The sequence below is a fragment of the Crocuta crocuta genome, unplaced genomic scaffold (genome assembly GCF_008692635.1).
Source record: "Crocuta crocuta isolate KB4526 unplaced genomic scaffold, BGI_CrCroc_1.0 scaffold143, whole genome shotgun sequence".
Taxonomy (NCBI): Eukaryota; Metazoa; Chordata; class Mammalia; order Carnivora; family Hyaenidae; genus Crocuta; species Crocuta crocuta.
The window spans coordinates 960,358-977,083 of NW_027529175.1; the positions used below are offsets into that span (position 1 = coordinate 960,358).

A 16,726-nucleotide genomic window follows, 5' to 3' on the forward strand; every position below is an offset into this window, starting at 1 on the left:
GGATGCCGTGGTCAGTGTCCAGGGCCAGTCATTCCAGAATCCCTTACTGCTGCTTTCGTTCCCAGGGGCTGGTGGAACCCAGGCAATGTACATCTTCCTGGCTGTTGACCTGCTTGTCTGCTTCTTCTGTTCCACCGTATTCAGAAAAAGACTCCAAGTGACCAGCTGGAGTAAATTTTATGTGTTGCAAAGCAGTTTGTGGGATTTGGGTTGTAATGCTGGCACCACTATTTGTAAGCATAATGTTCTCTCTGAACGGTAACGTGTGTAACTGACCCCGGGGGCTACCTGGCCTCCTTGATGCTCTTTTGTGAGAATAATTGAGTGCCGAGCCACTGCAGAGCCCCCTGTGGCTATCTAGAAGCTGCTGCACTTAGACCAACCTGCTATTGTTCTCTCTCTGCCGCCACTGCTGCTGCTTTTTTTTTTTTTTTTCTTAATAAGTTGCCAATTACTGGGGTTTTGTAGGGATACCTACAGTTCACTGAAATGGGCACAGGAAAAATGCCGCTGGTTTTTAGTCTTTATTTTCTCTCATCCACTGAAATTATTGACATTAAGAAGACTGGTAGTTATTACATTGAAAGTACAGATGCATTTTTATCTTACCAATCAGCACTGTTCCACTTACCCATTTTGAAAACTGTTCGCAGGCAAAGGGCGCTTGGCCTATCATACATTAATTTTGACGATGGTTTTAATTTCAGGTGTATTCCACACATGTGCTCTAATAGACTGATCCGCTATTCCCAACCCCTTCAGAACCACACCTGGAAGGTGCTGGGCCTGTTTTTTTCCATTGGTTGGCTTGTTCTCATAGGGAAAATTGTCAGAGTTTACTGTGTTCAATAATATACCCCAAGTGCTTGGAAGAAATTTAATAAATATTTGTAGCATCGTAGAACACAAACAAATATAATTAAGTAGATGCCGTTCATAGATTATTTGTTAACATAAGGTGAGATCACGTTTCTGTTCCTTAAAATTGAAAAGGATCCTTTGGTATTGACTAGAGGTCAAAAGATTACTAGTCTTCTGAATATGCTGTGACTAATATATTAAGAAAGAATTTACACATAAAGCAGTAATGTAATCACAGAAAGCACGAGCTTAGTCAGATGTTGGTTTGCCCACAGGAACAGTAATAACCATCAGTCTAGAAGCTTTAGGGTCCGAGTGAGGTCCATTACTGAATCTTGAAAGTGAGTCATTAATTTGAAAATTGGCATTTAAACATTGAGAATATTTTTTTAAGTAATTGAGTAATTATCTGAAAATTACTGTTGTAACAAACAGAAATAAATAAATACTAGGTATTGTGACATTCTTGGTTTACTATATTATTTAATCGTTTTTCAAATGTAATTATTAAAAGTGTTGAGTATTTATCGCTTATAGAGTATTTTCATCTAAATTAATCAGAAAAGTACTCTTGAATTCCTGAATGCAGTGTCAGTGGTATTTTGATTTGGAGAATCCATGTGAATTTAGGCAGCCTAAGGGGATTTTGATTGTTAGGAAATAATCATTCTTCTTGGATTCTGAAGTTAAGGTGGATTTTACTCTTCTCATCTACCACAATACAAGGGGACAATACAATAGTATTTAAGAAGTTAGGCAGTGTGGTGCGCCTGGGTGGCTCAGTTGGTTAAGCATCTAACTCTTGATCTCAGTTCAGGTCATGATCTCCTGGTTCGTGGGATCAAACCCCATGTCAGGCTCTGCGCTGACAGCACAGAGCCTGCTTAGTATTCTCTCTCTCTCTCTCTCTCTCTCTGCCCCTCTCCTGCTTCACTCTCTCTCTCAAAATAAGGAAACTTAAAAAAAGAATTATACAGTGGAACCAAATACTGGTTTTTATTTCCAGAGCTACCTCTTTGGGTCCTCAGCTGTTTCCTCACCTATAGAATGAAGTTAATAGAATTTACCTCAGAGGTGTGAGGATTACATATTTAGGGCAGTGTCCAACACATAATGAGCACCAAAAAAGTAGATTAATATTGTTATTAAATTATCTAACTTCTGTATGAGATTGTTAGTCAAGAGGTTACTGGGCATGAGTATATGACTAGGAACTGTTTCTAAAGATCGGCATTTCATCTGTTTTTATTTAAATGAGTCCCTGTGTAAGAATAATAGGTTTTTTTTGTTTTTGTTTTTTAAGTATCATCAGAGTAGCAACAGAAAATGAAAGAATTTTGGGACTAAACCTAACAAGGCCTCCATGGAAGAAAATATTAGGAGACATTTAAATAAGACCTAAATAAGCATAGAGTCCTGTCATGATCTTGGTAAGAAGGCTCAATAATTTAAAGACGTCATTTCTGGAGCACCTGGCTGGCTCAGCTGGAAGAGCCTGCAACTCTTGATCTTGGGCTTGTGAGTTCAAGCCCCACATTGGGTGTAGAGATTACTTAAAAATTTAAAAATCTTAAAAAAAAAAAAAAAGATGAAAATGTTGTTTCTCCTCAAATTGGCATTTAAATTCAAAGCAATTCCAATAACAATCCCAGTTTTTCTTTTCTTTTTTTAATCCCAATAAATTTTTCTGAAACTTGATAAGCTGATTTTACAATTTATATGGAAGAGAGAGGAACAGAAATAGCAGGAGGACTTAGCCTACCCATGACTTAACACAGAGCTGTAGAAGTAAGGCAGTGTCGTGTAACTGCAGGAATAGAGATAGATCGGTGCATCAGGAGTGGAAACCCTAGCTTCAGACCACCACATGGATATGGAATCTGTGACAGCACCGGCCTTACCAGTCAGTAGGGAAAGGTGTCAATTGACCCTGCAGGTTAGCAGAGGAAAGAACAGAGTCTTCAGCAAAAGGTGCTGGGACACTCTATCTGGTTGGATTAGTCTCTGGGGGCTGCCATAACAGAAAACCACAGACTGAGCAACTTATAACATCAGAAATTTACACTCCCACAGTCCTGGAGGCTGGGAGTCCAAAATCAAGGTGTTGGCAGAGCCAGGCTCTCTCTAGAAGGCAGTGTGGAGAGGAATCTCTCCTTGTCTCTTCTTAGCTTCCAGTGTTTGCTGGCAGTATTTGGGATTTCTTGGCGTGTAGCTATAACACTCCCAATTTCTGCCTCCGTTTCACATGATCATTTTCCCTCTGTGTCTAAGAATCACTATATACAAAAATAAATACCAAATGGATTCATAGAAATATGAAAAGATTTAATACTTATAGAAACAAAATAGACTATGATTTGGGATGGGGATGTTTAAACACAGCGCAAAAGCAGAAATCATGAATGAAAATGTTGATACATTCATATTTTTTATAATTAAGAACTTACATTCATTAAATGACACTGTAATGTAAGTATCTACACTAAGGGAAAATATTTTCAGCAGATAATATCAAGAAAGGATTTATATCCAGACTTCACAAAGAACTCTTATGAATTGATAAGAAAAAGACTAGTAGGAAACTAACAAATGAATTTCACAGTAGAGAAAACGTTGGGGAGGGGGAGGGAATGCAACTAAATTAGTAATCAGGGAAATGCAAGTTAAACCACAATGAGATACCATTTTGTATTCCTCAAGTTAGCAAAAATTAAAAGATTGGAAAATACTGTCCCAAGAATTGGTGAGGATTTGGGGGTACAGGAATTGTTATACTCTTCTGGTGGGAGTGTAAATTGTAGTTCTCACTTTGGAAAATAATGTAGGCAATATGCAGTTGAGGTGGAAAACATGGACAGTGTGTGACCCAGCTGTTCGAGTTGTGTTTGAGAACCTGTCACTGAAGAACTCTTGTACACGTGCTTATAAAGGAGGTGGGTACCCGATGGTACAGCGGCAGTTGTGTGCCATCGTACAAATTGGAAGCCTAAATGTCCATCAAAAGAAGGGTACATAAATACATAATGTGGTACATTAACAACGGAACTCTGTACATCATTTACATGAATGAATTGTAACACAACATAAATTAATTTTAGAGATATAGTATTGAGTGAGAAAAGCAAGTCACAGAAGAATAAAATAGTATGAATCCATCCATAAAAATATATAAAACAAAAAATAGATTGTTCAGGCTACAAAGCATTTTGTGGTTAAGGCAAGGGGATGACAGGCCTTTAGTTGAGGGTTGGTTAACTGGTGGGATAGGAAGGGGTGGGGTTGGGGTCATGAAGGGATCTGGGTACTGGGAAGTTTCCATTCTTTAACTGAGAGGTGGGTACATGGGTGTTCTTTTGTGAGAGCTAAATATTTAAGAACAAAAACTTTTTAAAAATTATCCCCAGAAGTTTTATTGTTTTCAAGACTAGAAGAAAAACAGAAATGTCAAGTCTTCATCCAAAAAGTAATTTGAGTACTGAATACTTATTTTTACATGTGTTTTGAATTCTTTGTAGATGAGAGATGCTTGAAACAGGGAGAAGAGAAAGGCAGGCGCAGGGATCTTTGTCCCATGAGTTTGGCATCGGGAAAGCTTCTGCCACTGCAGACGTGACATTGTGTCCCAAGAGCTGGCTACAGGGGGGTTTGGTGGCATGTGAAAGCCGTATTCACTTGTTTAGCAAGGTAGCAACATGCCCAGCTCCTTTTCGTTTTCTTTTTTCTTGGTATCTAAGTAATTTAGCCAGATGGAAAAATGTTTCTTTCCCACGTTAGGTTCTCTTTCACCGTGTCAGCCATTTAATTTTTCTTTTTATTTTTTTTTTATTTTTATTTTTATTTTTTTTTTACAAATAGTTTATTGTCAAATTAGTTTCCACATAACACTCAGTGCTCATCCCCAAAGTGCCCTCCTCCATGCCCGTCCCCCCTCCCCCCACATAGCCATTTAATTTTTCAAATGTGAGTAGCTGACTAAGAGAGCCCCAGTTTATTCTACTCAGAGTTGATCGCAGCCTTCCTTTAGAACATTCGTTTTCCCCCTAAGTTCTCAAGCACAGAGGCTTTAATGATAGCTTATAGTGGCCCCTCTCTATCCAAATCATATACTTAATAGAGAATAAGAACAAAATAAATAATCCTGGCTTTGCTTTCTTCCAGCCTGTTTGGACATGTAGTCATCTGTCTGGCAATTGAAGAAGCCTAAACCTCTATCTTACCAAAACAATCTGGAAAATTCAGCATTAAACAAAAGAAAAAGAATAAATTAAGAACTTGGGCTTAGGCATCAGACAGACCTAGGTTTAAGCCTCAGCTCTGCCACTTACTGTGTGTAAAACTTTGTCATTTACTTAAAGTCTCTGAACCTGTTTTCTCACTTTAAAATGGAAATGATAATATTACCCAAGGCATAAAGAATGGAAGGAATAATGCATGTAAAGCACAGATTTGTCACTCTTGTTCTGTGCCTGGCCCTTATTTTCATATATAAAGCAGGGGCCGGATACTCCTCTCTCCTTCGTCTACTACCCCTCAGGATTTACAGGGCATGTCTTCCTTCCCTGCCCTTTAACTAGTACTGTGAGCATGGGCAAATCACAGAAAATCTTTGAAATGGTTTTTTTAACTATAAAGCAGAGATGATTGTACCCATGTGCTATACAGATCCAACAGTCAAGTGGGCTGAGACCGCGGTCATGGAGATGCCCGTTCTCCGTGACATACCGTGGGGACATAGGCACTGATCATTTTTCTCCCGAACTAACACCCAGCGCTGTTCCCTGCTCCCCACCCCTGCAAGCCCGTTAATGTTGTTTGAACAGAGTTTTGTCTTTATAAAATAGCTTTGAAGATGTGTGGCTTGTACAGTCTCTGCTTAAAATTGGTAAGAGTCTGAATCAATTCTGCTTCTAGATTTACTGAGCACTACTAGCACTGTGGTCAAAATTATTTTCTCTCGCATTTGCCAGGCATTCCTTTTGGTGGCTAAGACGGGTAGATGAGTTGGACACTTCTTAAGTTTTCTCTTTACTGCAGTAGAGGTGGTGTTAAAGTTGCTGTACATAAGGTGAGCTGTTGGCATACTGTTGGTAACAAACGTCCTTTTATACGCATCTGTCCTGGACCTTAACTCAATTAATTATAAGGAAGATGTAATAATTTTATATGCCATGATTTGCTAAGATTTATGTCACCCCTGGAACTGTCCTTTACCATCGTCTCCTCATGCTCCCTGGATAAACTCATTACTCCTGGGACCTGGTATTCTAGCTTGGCACTTTGAGACTCTGACTCCTGTTACATCTGGACATCTCCTCTGATATGTTTCCAAGCCCTTACTCAACAGGTCTGTCTGGGCGCCTCAATGGGCACACCAGTTTTACCACATCCCAGACTGCACTCATTCTCTGCTTTGTGCCTCCCCTAGCTCCAGACCTCTGTTCTTCCTCCTGGGTGCCCTGCTTTGATTAATAGCCCAGTCATTACCAGCGACGCTAGTCTAGGAACCTGGAAATCACCTTAGACTGCAGTTTCTAAACCTCGGAGCGGACACTCGAGGCTGGCTAATACTTCATTTGGGGGCCCAGTCCCAGGCGGTGTAGGGTGTTGAGACGCATTCTTGGCCTGTACCCACTAGGTGCCAGTTGCACCCTGTGCCTTCAGGTGTGACAAAGATGTTTCCTCACATTAGCGGATGTCCCCTGGCGGACAGAAGCACCTCCTTTGATAATGACTGCCTCACACATTTCTGTTTCTCTTACCTTTCTCAGGTAGTCAGTCACCAAGCCCTNTAAGCCACCCAGGCGCCCCTCACCAAGCCCTTTTGATACTGCTCTCTCAATCTCTTGCCGAGATTTCATCTTTTCTCTTTATTCTCCTTGTGCGTGCCTTAGTTCAGGTGCTTTTCCGGTGCCCGAACAATTTTAGTAGCACCGTGACCACCACCTGTATTGAGTACCTGACATGCGTAAGGCCGCGTGCTCGGTGCTTCACGTGTGTCCTGTGTGGTCCTTACCACAGCCTTACCGAGGGTCTGAGTTGCAGGCAGCCTGAACCCAGCGCGCACCTTTAAACCGATAGAGGAACTGACGGGCCCGTGGTACTAGGGAGCCTGGGGCTCCCCCTTCTCTGTACAGCTAGGCTGTGCTTGCTTGTGCTTCGCCCCAGCCTGCCGGCCTCGCCCCGCAGGGCAGCCGGCGGCCCTGGCGGTCCCGAGCCCCGCTTGTCCTTGTGACCCTCTGTACCGGGGAGGACGCAGCTGTCCTCAGAAGAGGCCGATCCCTCGCCCCCAGCAAAATGGGGCACCCCCTTTTGCATAAAGCAAACAGGGAGGGGAACCCGTGTCCAAGGTTGTGTGGGTAGAGCTGGCTGGGCTGACTCCGGAGCCTGAAGCCTTTCCCTCACTTGCGCTGCCTCCCGATTCACCTGTCTTTTGTCCTCTCTCCGGCCAGATGGCCTTCCTCCATGGGGAAGGCTGGCTTTCGGAAGTGGAAATGTTATTGTTGAATTACTTTGCTTACTAGATTTCTTCAGTGGTTCCTCACCAAGATAAAGTCCGAATTTAGCCTGAAGGACAAAGCCTTTTGTCCTGGCCCCTGCTTATCTTAGACGTTTCTCCTGTGTTTTCTAGTTGTACGAAAGGCTGCAGCCACCACTGCCTCAGATTGTTCTGCTCCTGCACGGTCCTCCGTCTAGCAGAGGGGTCAGGATCACTGGGAAACAGACCTGTGTTTGAAACTCGGCTCTACCACCTACTAGCCCTATGACCTTGGACTCTGCCTGGAACGCCCTGCTCACCTTGTCCCCCTAACTGAAGTCTCTTCTTTAACACTCTGAACACGGTCCTCGCCGGAGAGGCCTTGTCGGCTTCCTGACGCCTTCACCATCTTAACCATTCCATTCTTAGCCTCTGCACCTACTGCTGTTGGCACTTTGATTGGTGTCCTTATTGCCTGCATGACTTATTTACTTAAAAGCATACCTTTGGGTACAGATTAGCTTGGAGTTTTTATGGCCTTTGGGTATGGACACAGGCCAAGGCTGTGGTCTCTGTATGCCGGGTTTCTACACGCTTCCAGCATGCATCAGCTTCCGTTGTGGCTGTGGTCTTGCTCCTGCCCGTGTGCCTTGCCTTTCACCAGCTGGATATTTCTCATTTCATTTAAAAATAGTCTCTTTTTTTTTAAATTTATTTACTTTTGAGAGAGAGAGAACACAAGCGGGGAGGGGCATAGAGAGAAGGAGACACAGAATCTGAAGCAGGCTCCAGGCTCTGAGCGGTCAGAGCAGAGCCCTAGGTGGGGCTCAGACTCAGAAACTGTGAGATCATGACCTGAGCCAGAGCGCCCCTCATTTAAAAATAGTCTTAAGCAGTGCTGTCCAGTAGAACTTTCTCCAGTGATAGGAATATTCTGAGGGCGCCTGGATGGCTCAGTTGGTTAAGCCTCTGACTCTTGATTTCTGCTCAGATCATGATCTCATGGTTGTGACCTTGAGCCCCACATCAGGCTCTGCTGAGCATGGAGCCTACTTAGGATTCTCTCTGCCCCCTCCCTGTGCCCCTCAAAAAAAGAAAAGAAAAGAAATACTCTATATCTGTGCTGTCCAGTATGGTACCCAGCAGCCCCATGTGGCTTTGAACACTTGAAATGTGACTAGTATGATTGAGAAACTAATTTTCACATTTTAATTTTAGTTCATTTAAATCGCCACATGTGGCTAGTGGCCACCATATTGGACAGCTCGGGTCTTAACTGTTAATAATCACTTAACCTTTCCTATTCAATGAGACTGTGTCTCCTCTAGTTTGTAACTTCTGTTATTTTCCTTCTCTTTTATGGGTAACTGTTATATACTGCAATCTTTGCAGCGTCTCGACTAATAAACTTGTGTTAAAATCTAATAAAGTACTTAATGTCTGAACTCTACATTTAAAAATAGTTAAAATGGCGAATTTTATGTGACATATAATTTATCACAATAAAAAGCGAGTGCCTGCTTGGTGAAAGGACGCGAAGCCTGCAGTGAAGGGCATCAGGGAGGTTTTGCTGAGCAGGCAGCACCCTGAGTCTGAAAGGTATGAGCAGTGGTCCAGGGGAAGGAGGTGACGAGTAGCTTCCTGCCCTGGATCTGGAGAGGCTGGTGAGCAAGTGGGTGCCAGGCCTTGAAGAGGTCCGAATGGCAGGCTCCGGAAATGAGGCATGGTCAGGAAAGTCATGGAGGGATTTTAAGCAAGCACTGGTATGTTTGGATTTTATTTTTATAAAATTCGCTTTGGCTGCTCTGTGAAAAACGTATCAGAGGGGAGCAAACCTGGATCATGGGAGACATAATCAGGCTATAATAATACCAATCACAGTGGTAATTATAGAAGCTAACACTCAGTGTTGCAGAGATTCACACATAGAAGATGAGAGTCTGAGAGTGCAGTGGTCGTACGTCTGGTACATGGTGCCGTCTCTTCCTTGAAAAATAAGATTTCCTGGGGCACCTGGGTGGCTCAGTCGGTTAAGTGACTGACTTCAGTTCAGGTTGTGATGGCGTGGTTCATGAGTTCAAGCCCCATGTCAGGCTATGCTGACAGCTCAGAGCCTGGACCTTGCCTCAGATTCTGTGTCTCTGTCTGCCCCCTACCCTTCAAAATAAAACATTTAAAGATTAAAAGAAAAAGAAAAAAAAAAAGATTTCCTTATCTGGAAAGGTCTTTACCATTTTGCAGTGCACTACTGTATAGGAATAGCTAACCCAGTGCTAACTGAGATACCATATTCTTTAATCGCTCTTTAAATATAGAAGAAAACTCAATGTGACAAATAATGATAGAATAATAAATAAGCTCTCTGCCTTAAAGATAACAGATTGAGGGGTGCCTGGGTGGCTCAGTTGGTTAAGCGTCCAACTTCAGCTCAGGTCACGATCTCATGGTTTGTGGGTTCAAGCCCCGCATCGGGCTCTGTGCTGACAGCTCGGAGCCTGGAGCCTGCTTCAGATTCTGTGTCTCCCTCTTTCTCTGCGCCTCCCCTATGCATGCCCTGTTTCTCTCTGTCTCAATAATAAATAAATAAACATCAAAAAAAAATTTTAAAAAGATGGCAGATGGAGGGCACCTGGGTGGCTTAGTTGGTTGAGCGTCTGACTTGATATTGGCTCAGGTAATGATCCCAGGGTCGTGGGATCCAGCCCTACGTCAGGCTCCATGCTGATCGTGGAGCCTGCTTCATGGAGCCTGCTTGGGATTCTCTCTTTCCCACTGCCTCTCCTCCCCTGTGCACAAGCGCATGCTCTCTCTCAAATTAAAACAAAACAACCCAGATTGGTATTGGTAGGGTGGAGAGGTGGCTGTGGCTATAAAAGGGTAAACTGCATGTGAATCTATAGTTATCTCAAAATAAAAAGCTAAACAAAAAAAATTAAGTAAAGCAGGTCCCTCTTAGAGCTCCTGGTTTTCGGTATTTCCCTTTTATCTGGTTTCTTGAGTAATAGTTTTCTACAGAAATGACTTGTTTTGATTAAATTTGACATTTTGCTAAAGAATACTTAACTGTTTTGTCAATTCTGAGATCTCCATTTTCTTCTTTACCCTCTAATATCTTTTAAATAAGAATGCTTTTTTTTTTTAATTTTTTTTTATTGTTTTTTATTTATTTCTAGGAGAGAGAGACAGCGTGAGCAGGGGAGGGTCAGAGAGAGAGGGAGTCATAGATTGAAACAGGCTCCAGGCTCTGAGCTGGCAGTCAGCACAGAGCCCGACGCGGGGCTCGAACCCACGAACCGCGAGGTCGTGACCCAAGCGAAAGTCGGACGCTTAACCGACTAAGCCACCCAGGCGCCCCTAAATAAGAATGCTTCTTAACGATTCATAGAGACTTGGCTTTCTAACTGGTGGCAGCTTTTCTTAGTGGCATCTGAGGTATTGGTGTGTCTTAACAATCACTGGCATCCTGGATTTAGTACCTTTGGTTCGTGAGTCATCCGGCTATGTTGGAAAGGAACAGTGGCTGGTGAAGTTGTGTTAGGTACTTTTTTTGTGGTCTGTCAATTATTAAGTGTTTGTTTTCTCAGCTTCAAGCTCACCCTTCTATGCTCTTTATGATGTTGAAGCTGAGATCCTACCACCCGCTTCTGGTTGCGCACCTGGCCCTTTGTTAGGTATTGTGGGGAGCAGAGGGAGGCAGAGAAGGAAGAAGGAACCTGCGTCTTCCTGTCTGCTTCATCTTCCCCTGAGGGTCACTTGAGCAATACTTCTTGGCTCCAGCAGCAAGAGCAGTTCCTTCCTGTAGCAGCAGCTGAATCCATTTTCCAGTTTCCCCAGTACTTGCAGGACCAGCCTTATTGCGCCCCGCGAAGTGCTGGCACCCCACCACGGCCCCTTACTCTCTACTCAGAGGTCCACGGCAGAACTTCTTCCTTAGTTCTCCAGCCTACAGCGGCCGCTGTCTCTGCAGTGCGTTTGTGTGCTCTGTCTCTCTGTCTCTTTTGACTTTTCAGTGACTAGTTAATAATTTTATACCTAGTTAGCCATTCTTTATATTGAAGTCTCTCTGTTAAAGCAATGAGTGTGGTCTGTGGCCTGCATGGACCTTGACGACACTAGTAAAGTTAACAGAACGAGCAGTGTGTGCACGGACTGCATCCGGGCTTCTCCCATACATGCTCTGTTCTCTGCATCCAGTGACCTTGTTGAAATAAAAGTCTGACATTCCCACTGAAACCCCACTGCGGATTCCCGTGCTCTGCGGACAAAGAAGAAACGTGTTCACCGGGCCTGCAGGGCCATGGCTGGGGGGGCTCATTGCTACTCCTCCTCTTCACACTTCACTTCCCTCGTCTTTGTGATCTGGCCACCCTGGTCTCATTTCAGTTCCTCAACAGCAGGTTTCTCCTACTTTGTAGCCTTTGCCGATGCTGTTCCCCCTGCTTAGACCACTTCCTCCTCCCACCCCCTGCGTCCTTAGTGCCTCCTTCCTTTAGCCTCAGTTTATAGGTAACACCCTTCTCCCTCCCTGACAGGGCTGCACCCCCAGCACATGCACGCATGGCATCACGCCCCTCCCAGAGCCTACCACGGCCTCAGTGGACGTTTCTCTGTGTTTCTCTCTCATGAATGTCTCTGTCCCCAACTACTTCATTAGCTTCATGAGGTCAGAACTCAGTCCACATTGGGTTTTTTTCTTTCTCAACTGCTGTGTCCTAAAGTGCCTGGCACATTATATGTGCTCAATAAATAGTTGCCAAACGAGCAGGGGATATTGTAAAATAAATATTTGTTGAGTGTAGAAAGGGACCCCTTTTTATTATAAGCTAAAAACTTTTGAGAAAGTGAGTTAGATTACTCTGAGTCTTGCTGTGAGTTAGGTTTACTTCAGTAAAAATACTGACACGGAGCCAAAACATGATAAAAAAATTCACTTCTTACACTGGAAGCCACGGTATGTTAGATTGCTGCCTTCTGTAATATGTGGATGAAAAACATGTGAAAGCCCTCTTGTAGCCTGATTCCTGTTGTGGTTTCTGTATTACCGCCCCTTCCTTAAAAGACAAACATGAAGTGATCCCAGTTTCTTAGAGTTGCCATTAGTCTCATTGGAGATTTTGCTGCCACGTGAACACGCTAAACCTTTGTCTTAATTCACTACGGCGCCTTGGGTTTGACGGACACAGCTGCCTTCACCTGCCTCTGCTGGGCCTGCTCACGCTCTCCCCGAATGGGGGAATCCTGCCTCAGCAAGGTGTGCCCAACACACGTCCTTTCGGGGAACCTCTCAGCCTACTCTGAAAATGCCTTCTGACCGCGAAAGCATTTCCTTTTTTGCTTCTTGTCTTCCATCACTGCATTGTTGGCATCTACCTTTCTACAGTTAACAATAAAAAGTAGGGACTGTTTCTTGATACAGTGGTCTCACGTAGTATTTTCCAAATTACTCTTTTATTGAAATTGGATTTTACTGATTCTCTAAACTTGCCATAAAGTGTTAGGGCTGAAGGGAACCTGACACCATCTGACCCGATTTCGTCTCTCACAGTTGTGGCCCAGAGCCAGGTGAGTGGCCTGCCCAGGGCTCTAGACCCGCCGCCTCATGTGTTCAGTGCCAGTGAGGACTGTGAACCTACCGTGGGTAAGGCAGTGTCAGGAAAGAACACCGATCCTTTGGAACTCACATCCAAATCATGTTGCTTTAAGAAAGCAGACTGTAGTGTGGGGCGCCCGGGTTCCTCACTCAGTTAAGCATCCGACTTTGGCTCAGGTTGTGATCTCATGGTTTGTGGGTTTTAGCCCCATGTCAAGCTCTGCGTTGACAACTCAGAGCCTGGAGCCTGCTTCAGATTCTGTGTCTCCCTCTCTCTCTCTGCCCCTCCTCCATTCTCTCATTCTCAAAAAGAAATAAACATTAAAAGAAAGAAAGAAAGACTACAGATGTTGAGAAAAATGCCCTAGCACACTGGTGCAGTCTGAAAGAGGAGTTCCCCAGCTGCTTGAGCCAAGAAAACATTACAGGAGCAAGTACATAACCCTTCAAGGTAACTGCTTTGAGGGGGATGAAACTTATTTGTCTCAGTAAACCCTGGTATGATTGTTAAGATCTCAGGCTTATTTCCTTTTAATGTAGTTTGTAGTGTTATGGCCACCATTTTCAGGCCGCTTATAACATTCTTAGAGACCGTGTCCTAATTTAGTTGCAATAATTCTAAAATCCCATTACATAGTGCCTTGTCGATCACTAAGTGACAGTGAGGAGTAGAATTCTGAGCAGCAGGGGCTGTGCTGCCAGGAAAGCTTTTGTGGGCAGGAGACTTAGTCAGCTGCGAGGTGCAGGTGGATGGACGTCTTATTCCTTTAACAGGCATTTATTAGCGGCGCCTGGGTGCCTCAGTGGATTAAGCATCCAACTTCAGCTCAGTTCATGATCTCAGGGTTTGTGGGTTCGAGCCCTGCATCAGGCTCTGTGCTGTGAGCCTGGAGCCTGCTTCTGATTCTGTGTCTCCCCCTCTCTCTGCCCCTAACCCCACTTGTGCTCTGTCTCTCTCTGTCTCTTGAAGCTAAATAAACATTAAAAAATTTTTTTTTTAAAAACAACAAACATTTATTGGATGCCATTCCTGGACCAAGCATGGTGGCACAGGGGGCGCCAGAGAAAAGGCAGGAGGTGACAGAGGGTTCTGGTAAAAGGAAGTGAAGGTTTATAGCAGGAGGTGGTAGAGGAGACGGGGATGTAAGTTGAGGCCACGTGAACAGCAGGCTTTGGGAGCCAGGCTCAGGAGTGGAGGCTTGATCCTGACGGGTCGGGTGAGTTCCTTGTCCAAACTGGAACGCTTTTGAGGAGCAACAGGCTTAAAGCAGACCTCCGACGCCTTCTGGGAAGAGGCTCACCTGCCTTTTGAGTTTTCAGGCTGGTCTGGGCAGATGACATCATAGGCACCCACAGAAGAGTTAAATTGCTCTCAGTGGTTATCTGATTAAAAGTCAAATGAACTTTATTGTTACAATTACCCCACTGTGTGGACAGTGGTTACCACTTCCTCCCCCTGGGAAAGCAGGCTGAACCCCTTGAGGGGCAGGGCCTGTGTCTGGTTCACCTCTGAATCCCCAGGGCCGGGGGAATGGGTGGCACTCAGGAAGACAGGCAGGATTTGCTTAGCAAGTGTCTAAATGCCCACGGCCTTCAGGAGGCCTTCCATTGGGTGTTGAGGGAAGGGGCAGGAGGAGGTGAGACTTGAAAGGGGAAAGTGCAGCTGGAGGGAAGGATACACCAAGGGGTGAGAAAGGCATTCCTGGAGGTGGTATCTGGAGGGCAGCCTCAGAGGAGGGCCAGGCCTGGGAACGTGGATGGGAGGCTGGCGCTTCTTCCATTGCGGTGGGGGGGGAAAGGAAGGAGCCCTGGACGTGGTGGAAGGTGCTGTCCCCTTTTGTGTCGTTCCGGCGTTCTCCACGGACTCCCCTCCCCTTTCACCCTGCAGACTTGGGCTGAGTACTTTGGTGTCAGGAGTGGCCACGCAGGCCTTCTCACTGTGCCTTACACTCACCCACTTGGTTCCCACCCTGTGCCTTCAGACTGGCTCTTCCCCCTCTCTAAATGCCCCCCCCCGCACCCCCTATGGCTTTTTATTTTCTTCACCATTCAAGGCTCAAATATCACCTCCTCAGAAGCCTTCCTTCACCTCTTCCAAAAGAACCCATTCCCTGCCCCGACCCATTACCCTGTCCTACTTCTCTTCATGGGATCCATCACTACTAAAATCATATTACTTGGTGGTCTGCTGGTTTACTGCTCGTTTTCCCTTACTGGGTATATGCACCATTTCTGTCATTTTTTTTTTCCTTCCCCTGTGTGCTGAGTTACACTAACCAAGCTGGTTCCCTGGGCCTTTCAGACTGGGTCTTCCCCCTGCTGTGTCTTGTGAAGGACAGTGAGTGAATGCAGGGGGAAAAATACATTTTATTACAGAGGGAGACCCTTTGTTTGAAAAAAAATCTGTAGCTTAACTAACTGTAAACTTAGGGACTTAATTAGCAACAAACTGTGATACAGCTGACAATTGATACCATGGAAAAGCTGCCACAGTAGGCCGCCAGCATGTCCTAGCTTGAATGCGCCTTGACCTCTGCCCCTCTAAGCTGGCTACTGTGGGTGATGGAATGTGGGCATCATTGTTGAAGGATGCCCAAATTCTTGATAGCTGTGGACAGGCCACAGGGGTCCTGGAACCCAGGCCAGCAGCCTGAGTAGGACCAGGAGCTGGGATTTAGAATATGACAGTGCGTATGTGTTCAGAAGCGGTTTCTCTCCCTTTGAGGGAGGGGTGGAGGTTTGAGCCCCCTGCCCCCCCCCCCACCTACTGGGGAGCCTTTGTCACTCTGACTCTGTCAGCTTTAGAGGGACTTAGAAGAGGGAGGGAGAGACTCTTTGAATCTACCCTGTTGGAGGCAATGAATAGTTTTGTGAGTGTGTGTGCACACAACTCATTGTTCAAGTGTTTGCTTAAATCACTTTATCTTCTTGGAAATTGTTTTTTTCTTTTTTTACCTTTTGGTAGCACCTTTAAGGCTTAGTTGTGGTGCTCAATATTTCATTTCCCTTCTCCTTTCATCTTTTTTTTTTTTAAAGCAAAAGATGCATATACAACAGTGCAGAGCTTAATTGCGGAAACCCCAAGTTGGCCAAAAGAATTGGCAGGCATTGTGAATGCGCTCTCTTTCTTCACTTTCCCTTCCCTTTTAAAGGCTTTGTTTTAGGAAAAGGGAAATTGGTGTGTTTGGAGAGCAGTTGTTAGCTTTTCAAGACTGGACTTGTTGGTCTAATTTGGTAAAGGCCTGGAGCATGTCAAATAAAATGAATGAAAAAGGTAAAGCTAAGGCAGGCATGTAGGGGAAAGCAAACTGTACATTTTAACTCAGAAGCCCTGCCTAATATGCTTTTAGCAAAAAGGGCTGGCTGGTCCTGGGAAGCTCGAGGTTTCCTGATGATGGCCACGGCCCACTAAGGAATCCCCTTTCCTGCCCTTCGCACCTCACGCACCCCCCATTTCTGTTGATACCTGTAGTGTTCTGTCTTATGTCCTAGAAGATTCTAGGTCTTCCACCATTCCCTGTGACACAGCACAGCATGTAGTTTCCTTTTGTCAGGGCTGCTGTTTCTTTCTCTTAAGTGCGTGGATTCTTTGACAGTAGTTCTTAGCTGAGCTCTGAAGTCAGGTCTGCAGTGTCCAGCCCAGGTCTCAGGGGCCACGTTCCTGTGCCAGTTGAGTGCTTAGGAAAGATACAAATGCACACGTGTTTCCGTTGCTAGTTTTCTCTTGGAGATAGTACGACTGAGTGAACGTTTTGACTAAATTCTTACCCTGTTTGTTGACTCCTCCTCTCTACTTTCCC

General features: G+C 44.8%; 1 protein-coding gene across 7 annotated transcripts in view; it reads left to right on the forward strand.

The window, feature by feature from the left end:
* The window catches only part of TNRC6B (trinucleotide repeat containing adaptor 6B), a 243,249-nt gene that overhangs the window by 140,000 nt on the left and 86,523 nt on the right, over window positions 1-16,726 (forward strand). Inside the window, exon 1 of one of the 7 annotated variants that reach the window (XM_077757923.1) lies at window positions 204-233. The exons of the other annotated variants lie outside the window; for them this stretch is intronic. The gene's annotated coding sequence lies outside the window, so the exon portion shown is untranslated. Of the gene's footprint in view, window positions 1-203; window positions 234-16,726 lie in introns of those variants that run through there. 7 annotated transcript variants of the gene reach the window in all.